Source organism: Elephas maximus, chromosome 1 (assembly GCF_024166365.1).
Source record: "Elephas maximus indicus isolate mEleMax1 chromosome 1, mEleMax1 primary haplotype, whole genome shotgun sequence".
Taxonomy (NCBI): Eukaryota; Metazoa; Chordata; class Mammalia; order Proboscidea; family Elephantidae; genus Elephas; species Elephas maximus.
Window position 1 is genome coordinate 84,629,674 of NC_064819.1, and position 8,755 is coordinate 84,638,428.

An 8,755-nucleotide genomic window follows, 5' to 3' on the forward strand; every position below is an offset into this window, starting at 1 on the left:
ATAAATAAAACTAAGTCAAGTGTGTGTGAGAATACTCTAAATATGAATGCAAATGGAACACATCTAAAATATTTCAAAGGAATTACATGTCCATATATGAGAAAAAAGAGAGAACTGATTCAAGAAAATGTTTTACACAATGTTTCATCCTCATTGTAAGAAAAAAAAAACTCAAATATTAAACTCTACTTAGCTGAGTTTTGTTTTTGTTTTTAATAGTGCTAAAAAAAATTTTTTTCTTTTTTTTTTTTTATGGGTGTAGCAATTCTGATATTACTTCGTGCAAGTTTTAGGCTTCAGTAAATGAGTACACATATTGAGGTTCTTGAAAACCAGGGCTCTCACTGTGGGAGATAGAAGGAAAACACGAAACTGGAATGGGGGAAGGTAAGAAATTCCGTTGTTGTTCTGGATGGGTGTTCCTGTTCCCATCAAGGTTGATTTTGACTCATGGAGACCCCACGTGTAAACAGAGGAGAACTGCTGCTCAGTAGGGTTTCCTAGGCTTCAGTCTTTATGGGGAAACCTGGTGGTACACTGGTTAAGCGCTCAGCTGACAGCTAAAAAGATCTGCGGCTGGACCCCACCACTGCGCTCTGCGGGTGAAAGACTTGGCAGTCTACTTCTGCAAAGGTTACAGCTCTGAATAGACTCCAAGGTAGTGGGCGCGGTTTCTTGGATTTCACCTTTAATGGAACCAAAGGGGCATAAATGCGCTAGAGTGCTAACCTAGATTGTTAGTTCCAGCGGTAGTAAAGGCCTGGCCTTCTGCGTATGTTAAGATTTCAGCCAACACATGGAGTCACCTTGAGTCGGTAACATCTCCATAAAAAAACCAAAACCAAACCCAGTGCCGTCAAATCGATTCCTACTCATAGCGACATGTGGATACCGAGCAACAATTCATGAGGAAGCAGATGCCCAGAATTTTTCTTCCATGGTGCCGCTGAGTGAATTCCAACTGGCCACCTTTCCATTACCAATAGGTACCGAGCCCAAACCTCCCGCGCCACGCAGAAACCTTCCTCGTACAGTGTACTGATTCTTTTTCTACAGAACTTTCTCACATTTCTTGTGATTAAAAACATTCCTCATCCCCCCCGCCACATAATACGTAATATCAAAGCAGAAATGGATCTTAAGTGCAAAAGCATGTAGCAAAATGGACTTTATTCCAACAGTTCCTAGGTATTCTCACTGAATTTCAGTTCCTTTTTTTTTTTTTTAATTTTAAATAAAATACACAAAACTTCTCTTAGCACTTCGTGTAAGACCTCAAAACCAAACCATACTCCTGGCTGTCGAGTCTGTTCCGACTCATAACGACCCAAGGAACAAGTAAATAAGGGAGGAGATGATAAAAATATGCATGCATACGACTTAATTGCACTTGTCAAAATAAGTAAAAAGTGTCAAAGCCTACCATTTGCTGTCGAGTGCGTTCCGATTCATAAGGATTTGGAAGATTTACTCGGTAGGGTTTCCAGGCCTGGCACAGGGGTTAAATCTATCGACCACTAACTGTAAAGCTCCGCGGCCCGAAACTGACATTGGCTTCCGCAGGAGGAAAATGCGGAACTCTGCTTCTGTAAAGGTTGACAGTCTTGGAAACCCTAAGGGGTACCTATGAGTAGGACTCGACAGCAGTGGGTTTGCTTCTGTTGTTTTTAATTTTTACGGAAGCGGTGCCACCTTAATCACTGAGCAACCAGGACTCCTAAACATAGATACAGACTTAAAACAAACAAAAACCACATAGTTCTGTGTTGTATAGAGGTACTACTCAGTTCCATTAGAATCCTACGCCTTGTAATGCACCTGTTTTATAAGAAAGTAATTATGCAAAACTAACTAAAGCCGCTGAAATCCAGGATCTTTAGATCTTCCAGTCCAATGGTCTGTCACTTCAGCACTTTCCTCTACCTGTAAAGGCTATTTCAGTCATTCCTAAAAATATTATCAAGGTTCCTGTGTTTTCAAATACTGTCTTAACTTATTCCATATTATGCACTCAGCCAAAATTATATGGATTCAGTTGCTATCCATGTCTGCAAATGGGATCCAATTTCAAGAGATGGTGAATGATTGGTAGAGTAGGAGAAGGGCAAGACATGGGAGGAATAGGTAAAACAGGAAGAAGCTTTGCTTCTTGGTAAACACAGGTGGTTCCATACTCCAAACACTGCTTATCAACCTAAAGAAATTTCCATTGAAATGATCCAGCCTGTTCTTTCTCCCTTCTTTCAATCTTTCTTTTTCTGTCTTGCTCTTGAATGACACTGGAAAGGGTAACAAGTGATTACTGAGCACACTGAAAACTTGGCATCAAGATTGGAGGAAGACTACTTAACAACCTGAGATATGCAGATGAAACAACCTTGCTAGCTGAAAGCCAAAGGATTTTAAAGTACTTACTGATGAAGACCAAAGACTATAGCCTTCAGTATGAATTACCTCTCTATGTAAAGAAAACAAAAAATCCTCAAAATTGAACCAATATACCAAATAATGATAAATGGAAAAACTATTGAAGTTGTCAAGGACTTCATTTTACCTGGACCCACAATCAACACTGATGGAAGCAGCAATCAAGAAATCAAATGATGGATTGCACTGGGCAAAACTGCTACAAAGAAATTCTTTAAAGTGTTACAAAGCAAAAATGTCACCTTGAAGACCAAGGTGCACCTGACCCAAGCAGAGGTGTTTTCAGTCGCCTCGTATGCATACAAAAGCTAGACAATGAATAAGGAAGATCGAAGAAGAATTGAGGACTTTGATTATGGTGTTGGCCAAGAATATTCACTATACCATGGACTGCCAGAAGAAGGAACAAATCTGTCTTGGAAAAACTACAGCCAGAATACTCCTTAGAAGGAAGGATGACTAGATTCGGTCTCACATGCTTTAGACGTGTTATCAGGAGGGACCAGTTCCTGGAGAAGGACATCAGTCTTGGTAAAATAGAGGGTCATTAAAAAAGAGGAAGACCCTCAATGGGATGGATTGACACAGTGGCTACAATATCGGGTTCAAGCATAACACTGATTGTGAGAATGGCACAGGACCAGGCAGTGTTTCATTTTGTTTTGTATAGGGTCACTATGAGTCAAAATTAACTTGACAGCACCAAATAACCACAGTACATGATCTTGGTACTTCAAAAAACTATTTTCCCATTTTCTTTTTACAACCACTGGACCCAACCACCCCATGGTTTTTCTGTATTACCTTCTCCAGTAAATTGCCCTTGGTTTGGAGTCATCTGGTAGATTATGCCACCACTCCATTTCCAGCAGCAGCCAATGACTGACTGGAGGGAATAGAAGGTGCAAAATTTCAAACCCCTTGACTCAAGGACAACTGTGCTATGGGATTTACATCCCAGCACCCCTGTCACATGGGTCATGCTAACTCTAGGCTTCACCCAAGAGCACATTATTGTTTGGCTTCTTTCCTTCTTCCATCCTGAAGAGCACTCCCTTAATAAATCATGTACCCCTGAATTCCTGTAGCAGACTCCTAATATTCTATAGACAGGAAATAGGCCGATAAAACTACTCGGAAGCAAACACATGCTTTGTTGTTATTCTTGTTAGGTGCTGTCCAATCAGTTCCAACTCATAGCAATCCTAGTTATAACAGAAAGAAACACTTCCCAGACTGTTTAAGACCATTGTTGCAGCCACTGTGGCAATCTATGTCATTGAGGGCCTTCTTTTTTTGTCTACCTGCTTTACCAAGCTAGATATCCTGCTCCAGGGATAAGTCCCTCCTGAAAACATGCCCAAAATATGTGAGATGAAGTCTTGCCATCCTTGCTTCTAAGGAACATTCTGCCTGTATTTCTTCCAAGACAGATTTGTTCTTTCTTCTGGCAGTCTATAGTATATTCAAAATTCTTCACCAACATCATACTTCAAAGGTATCAGTTCTTCTCTGCCTTCCTTACTCATTGTCCAGCTTTCACATGCTTATGAGGTAATTGAAAATACTATGGCTTGGGTCAGGTGCACCTCAGTCCTCCTCAAAGTGACATCATTGCTTTCTAACACTTTAAAGAGGCCTTTTGCAGCATCTTTGCCCAACACAGTGCGTCTTTTGATTTCTTGACTGTTGTTTCCATGGGCGTTGATTGTGGACCCAAGTAAAATGAAATCCTTAACACCTTCATTATTTTCTCCCTTTTCATGACTTCTCTTATTGGTCCAGCTGTGAGGATTTTTCATTTCCTTATATTGAGGTTTAATCCATACTGAAGGCTGTGGTCTTTGATTTTCATCAGTAAATACTTCAGATCCCCCCTCCCCTTTCAGCAAGCAAAGTTGTGTCATCTGCATATGGAAAGTCGTTAATGAGTCTTTCTTCAATCCTTATGCTCTGTTTTTCTTCATATAGTACAGTTTCTGGTATTATTTGCTCAGCATAGAGATTGAATTAGTTTGGTGAAAGAATGCAACCTTCATACACACTTTTTCTGATTTTAAAACACGCAGTATCCCCTTCTTCTGTTCAAACAACTGTCTGTTGGTCTATGCACAGGTTCTCCATAAGCACAACTGAATGTTCTGGAATTCCCATTTTTCACAATGCCATCCATAATTTGTTATGATCCACACAGTTAAATGTCTTTGCATAGTTAATAAAACACAGGGGAACATCTTTCTGGTATTCTCTGCTTTCAGCCGAGATCCATCTAACACCAGCAATGATGTCCTTCATCCCACGTCCTATTTTGAATCTGCCTTGAATTTCTGCTGGTTCCCTGTCGATGTACTGCTGCCACCATTTTAAAAATAGCTTCAGCAAAATTTTACTTTTGAGTACTATTAATGATATTGCTCAATAATTTCTGCATTCTATTGGATCACCTTTCTTTGGAATGGGAACAAATATGGATCACTTGTAGGAGGTGGACCAGGTAACTGTCTTCCAAATTTTCTGGCAGAGATGAGTGAGTGCTTTCAGGGTTGCATCTGCTTTTCCTTTTTTTCTTTTGAAATATCTCAGTTGGTATTCTGTCAGTTCTGGAGACTTGTTTTTTTTCAATACATTCAGAGCAGCTTAAACTTGTTCTTACACTCTCCTTGGCTCTTGATCACATGCTACCTCCTGAAATGGTTGACATTTGTACAATTTTCTTTGCTATACTTACTCTATGTATTCCTTCCATCTTCTTTTGATGCTTCCTGCATCAGTCAATATTTTGCCCATACAACCCTTCAATATTACATCTTGAGACTTGAATTTTTTCCTCAGTTCTTTCAGCTTGAGAAAAGCCAAGTGTGTTCTTCCCTTTTGGTTTTCTCACACCAGGACTTTGCACATTTCATCATAATTCTTTGCTTTATCTTCCTGAGCTGCCCCTTGAAAACTTCTGTTTAGATTTCACTTGAGTTCTTTTACTTCATCATTTCCTCCATTCTCTTTAGCTAGTCAACATTCAAGGACAAGTTTCAGAGTCTCTTCTGGCATCCATTTTTGTCTTTCCTATCTTTTTAATGACTTCTTGCTTTCCTCACGTATGATGTCCTTGATGTCATCCCATAACTTTTCTGGTCCTTGGTCATTAGTGTTCAATGTGTCAAATCTATTCTTGAGATGGTTTCAAAATGTGGATAGGATATGCTCAAGGTCACCCTTTGTTCTCATGGACTTGTTTTAATTTTCTTCAGCTTCAGCTTGAACTTGCGTATAATAAATTCACCGATTATTCCTCCGTCTGCCCTGGCCTTGTTCCGACTGTTGATATTCAGCTTCTCCATCATTTCCTTCCACAGATTTATTCAATTTGATTCCTATGTATTCCATCTGGTTAGTTTCATGTGTATGGTAACCATTTATGTTGGTGAAAAAAAGGTATGTACAATGAAGAAGTCGTTGGTCTTGCAAAATTCTGTCATGCGATCTTCAGCACTATTTCTATCACCAAGGCCATATTTTACAGCTACTTGTCCTTCTTCTTTGTTTCCAACTGTCACAATTCAATTACCAGTAAAAAATTTTTTTCAAGGTACATTGATTGCATGTTCGATCGATTTCAGAATGCAGAAGTTGGTAAAAACATGTGCTCTTCACTTTTCATGTAAGTGGAAAGATGATTTTGAGAGGATGACTCTGATGGCAGAGCCATTAAACCACAGAGCATTAACTCCAAGCCTTGATAACTAATGTTATTTACCTGGCTGGATTTAGACACTTCTTGGGACCAGTGGCTCCTTTTTGTCTTTCAATTTCTTCCCTTCTTTAATCGAAATGTCTAAAACTCTTACCCTATGCCTGTCTCACACTGCATTTTGGGGAGCAGATAATTTGTTTGTTGAATTTCACAGATTCACCGAAAAACAGTAATTGTATCTCAGGAGGGATTATACCAGAGCCTCAACCATACTTATTTAGAGGATATAGATAATAGAAGATTTAGGACTTTTGGGCTGATGAGATTTAGATGAGAATTTTGGTCTTTGAGTTGATACTGTAATGGGTTGCTATTTGGGGGGATGCTGGCATGAAGTGAATGTTTTTACATGTGGGACAGTTGTGAATCTTCGTAGACCAGAAGGAAGACTGTACCATGTGTAGTTATATCCCTATAAACTATCCTCATCCTAATATCCAAAAACTGTGAATCTGTTACCTTACATGGCAAAAGGTATTTTGCACACTTGATTAAGTGAAGGATGTTTAGATGGAAAAAAATTTCTGCATTTTTTGGGTGGGCCGAATATAGTCACAAGATCCTTATCAGAGGTAGACAGGTGGTTCACCGTTAGAAAAAGCAATGCGACAACAGAACCACAGATCAGCATAACGTAGGCTTGAGCAAAAGAGTGTGAGTGGAGTCAGATGCCGGGAACCACAAGGAGTGACTTCTCTACCATAGTCTCCAGAGACAATGCAACTCCGCCAACATTTTGAGTTTAGTTCCCTAGGACCCATTTCAGGCTTCTGACCTCCAGAACTGAAAATAATAAATTTGTGTTTTTTGAAGCCATTAAATTTGTGATAATTTCCTACAGTAGCAATAGGTAACTAATCCAGAGTTTGGTATTAGGTTGTACTGTAGTCAGCGTATTGAAAAGCTGTCTGGCTACAAAAAGAAATTGATAAAGTTTTTTAAGGATTCCTTGGCAGAGTGTTAAAAATTACAGGTCCTGCTCCCTACCTATAATCACATCACTCAGGATTACTCGGAGATGCTTCTGGAATCTGCGTTTTGTACTCAAAAACTTGATCAGTGTTACAATTTTTCTTACTACGTGTCTTTTTCAACAGAGTTTAGTAGAAGAGACAAGAAAAACCTTGGTACTCTCTCTAAGGCTTGAAATCAGGATCCTCAGATTATGAGACTGACTGGCTACCTGCTGTGCTAAGAAGGCACCACTTAAATTGCTTTTAGTAAATTTCTCCACACTGGAAACATTTCAAGCATCAGTGAAATTACCGAAATATTAGACTTCCATATACCATGCTCCGACCAGTGGAACCCTGATTGCACAGTGATCGGGAGTTGGGTTAGTAACCAAAAGGCCAAGCAGCTGGAGTCCCATCAGCTCCTCCTTGGGAGCCCTTTGGGTAGTCCTTCTCTGCCCTATAAGGTCGACTGGATGACAGTGGCTTTCCTGTTTTTTTTAATACGTCTCCATTCCCCAAAAGCAATCAGTGCTAAGTCATACATAAGTTTGCTGTTGCTCTGTTTGTCACATAGCCTTCATCAAAATCATTTCAGAATTTTACCACCGACTGAATAAATATATAACACAGTGAAGTTTTCCACTACTGCTTTAAACATCACTTACAGCTGGGTGACATTCAGCAGGTTACTGATTATCTCTGTATCTGGTAATCTCCAGCAGGAAAATGCAGATCATAGTAACAGTACCTACCACTGAGGCAGTTTATAGGACTGAATGACAGTAAATGTAAGGAAAGTGCATGGCACGTAATAAATTTCCAATAAATTTTAGTTTTGGACCAGTACCGTGTAGAAATGTTCTAGGAAAAGTATAACGTCATGGAAAACACTCTTGTATCTTCCTAAATATAATGATTTAAGAGTTTCTCGGGAGCACGGTAGCGTGGCCGAGCGGGCCAAGGCGCTGGATTAAGGTTCCAGTCCCTGTGGGGTCGTGGGTTCGAATCCCACTGCTGCCAACTCTATTGGAAATGGAATCCATCAGAGAACGAAATTACCAAAAACTTTACCCGCTTTGATTCAGTCACTTCCGACTCATAGCGAGCCTATACAGCACAGCGCGAAACTGTCCCAAAAAGTTTCCAAGGAGCGGCTGCTGAATTTAGGCTTCTGTTTGGCAGCCGAGCCCTCAACTAGGGCGCCCTTGAAGAACATAAGCAAGACATTTATCCCCCTAATAATAGGTTAAGATCGATCTAAGAGCAGTAGTTCGTGTCCAAGGATTCAATCTTTATGGTTTTTAAAATGTTTATATATTTAAACAAATATAACTCATATATTTCCAAATTACAAAAACGTAAGACTTTATACACGGTGAAACTCTTCCACCACCTCCCCTCCCCATTCCACCTGCATCGGATTCTGCCTACGCAAACCCAAAAAACCAATCCCATTGCCGCCGAGTCGATTGCGACTCATAGCGCCCCTATAGGACAGTGTAGAACTGCCACCATGGAGTTCCCAAGGAGCGCCTGTTGGATTCGAACTGCCAAGGTTTTGGTGAGCAGCCATAGCACTTAACCGGTATGGCGCCAGCGCTCCCTTTACCTACCCGGGCAA

At 40.2% G+C, this 8,755-nt stretch overlaps 1 non-coding gene across 1 annotated transcript; it reads left to right on the forward strand.

Moving 5' to 3' along the window:
- The first annotated feature begins 8,072 nt into the window (after positions 1–8,072).
- On the forward strand, positions 8,073–8,154 carry TRNAL-AAG (transfer RNA leucine (anticodon AAG)). Its single transcript has one exon. It is a non-coding gene; the product is annotated as a tRNA-Leu (tRNA).
- The last annotated feature ends 601 nt before the right edge of the window (positions 8,155–8,755 follow it).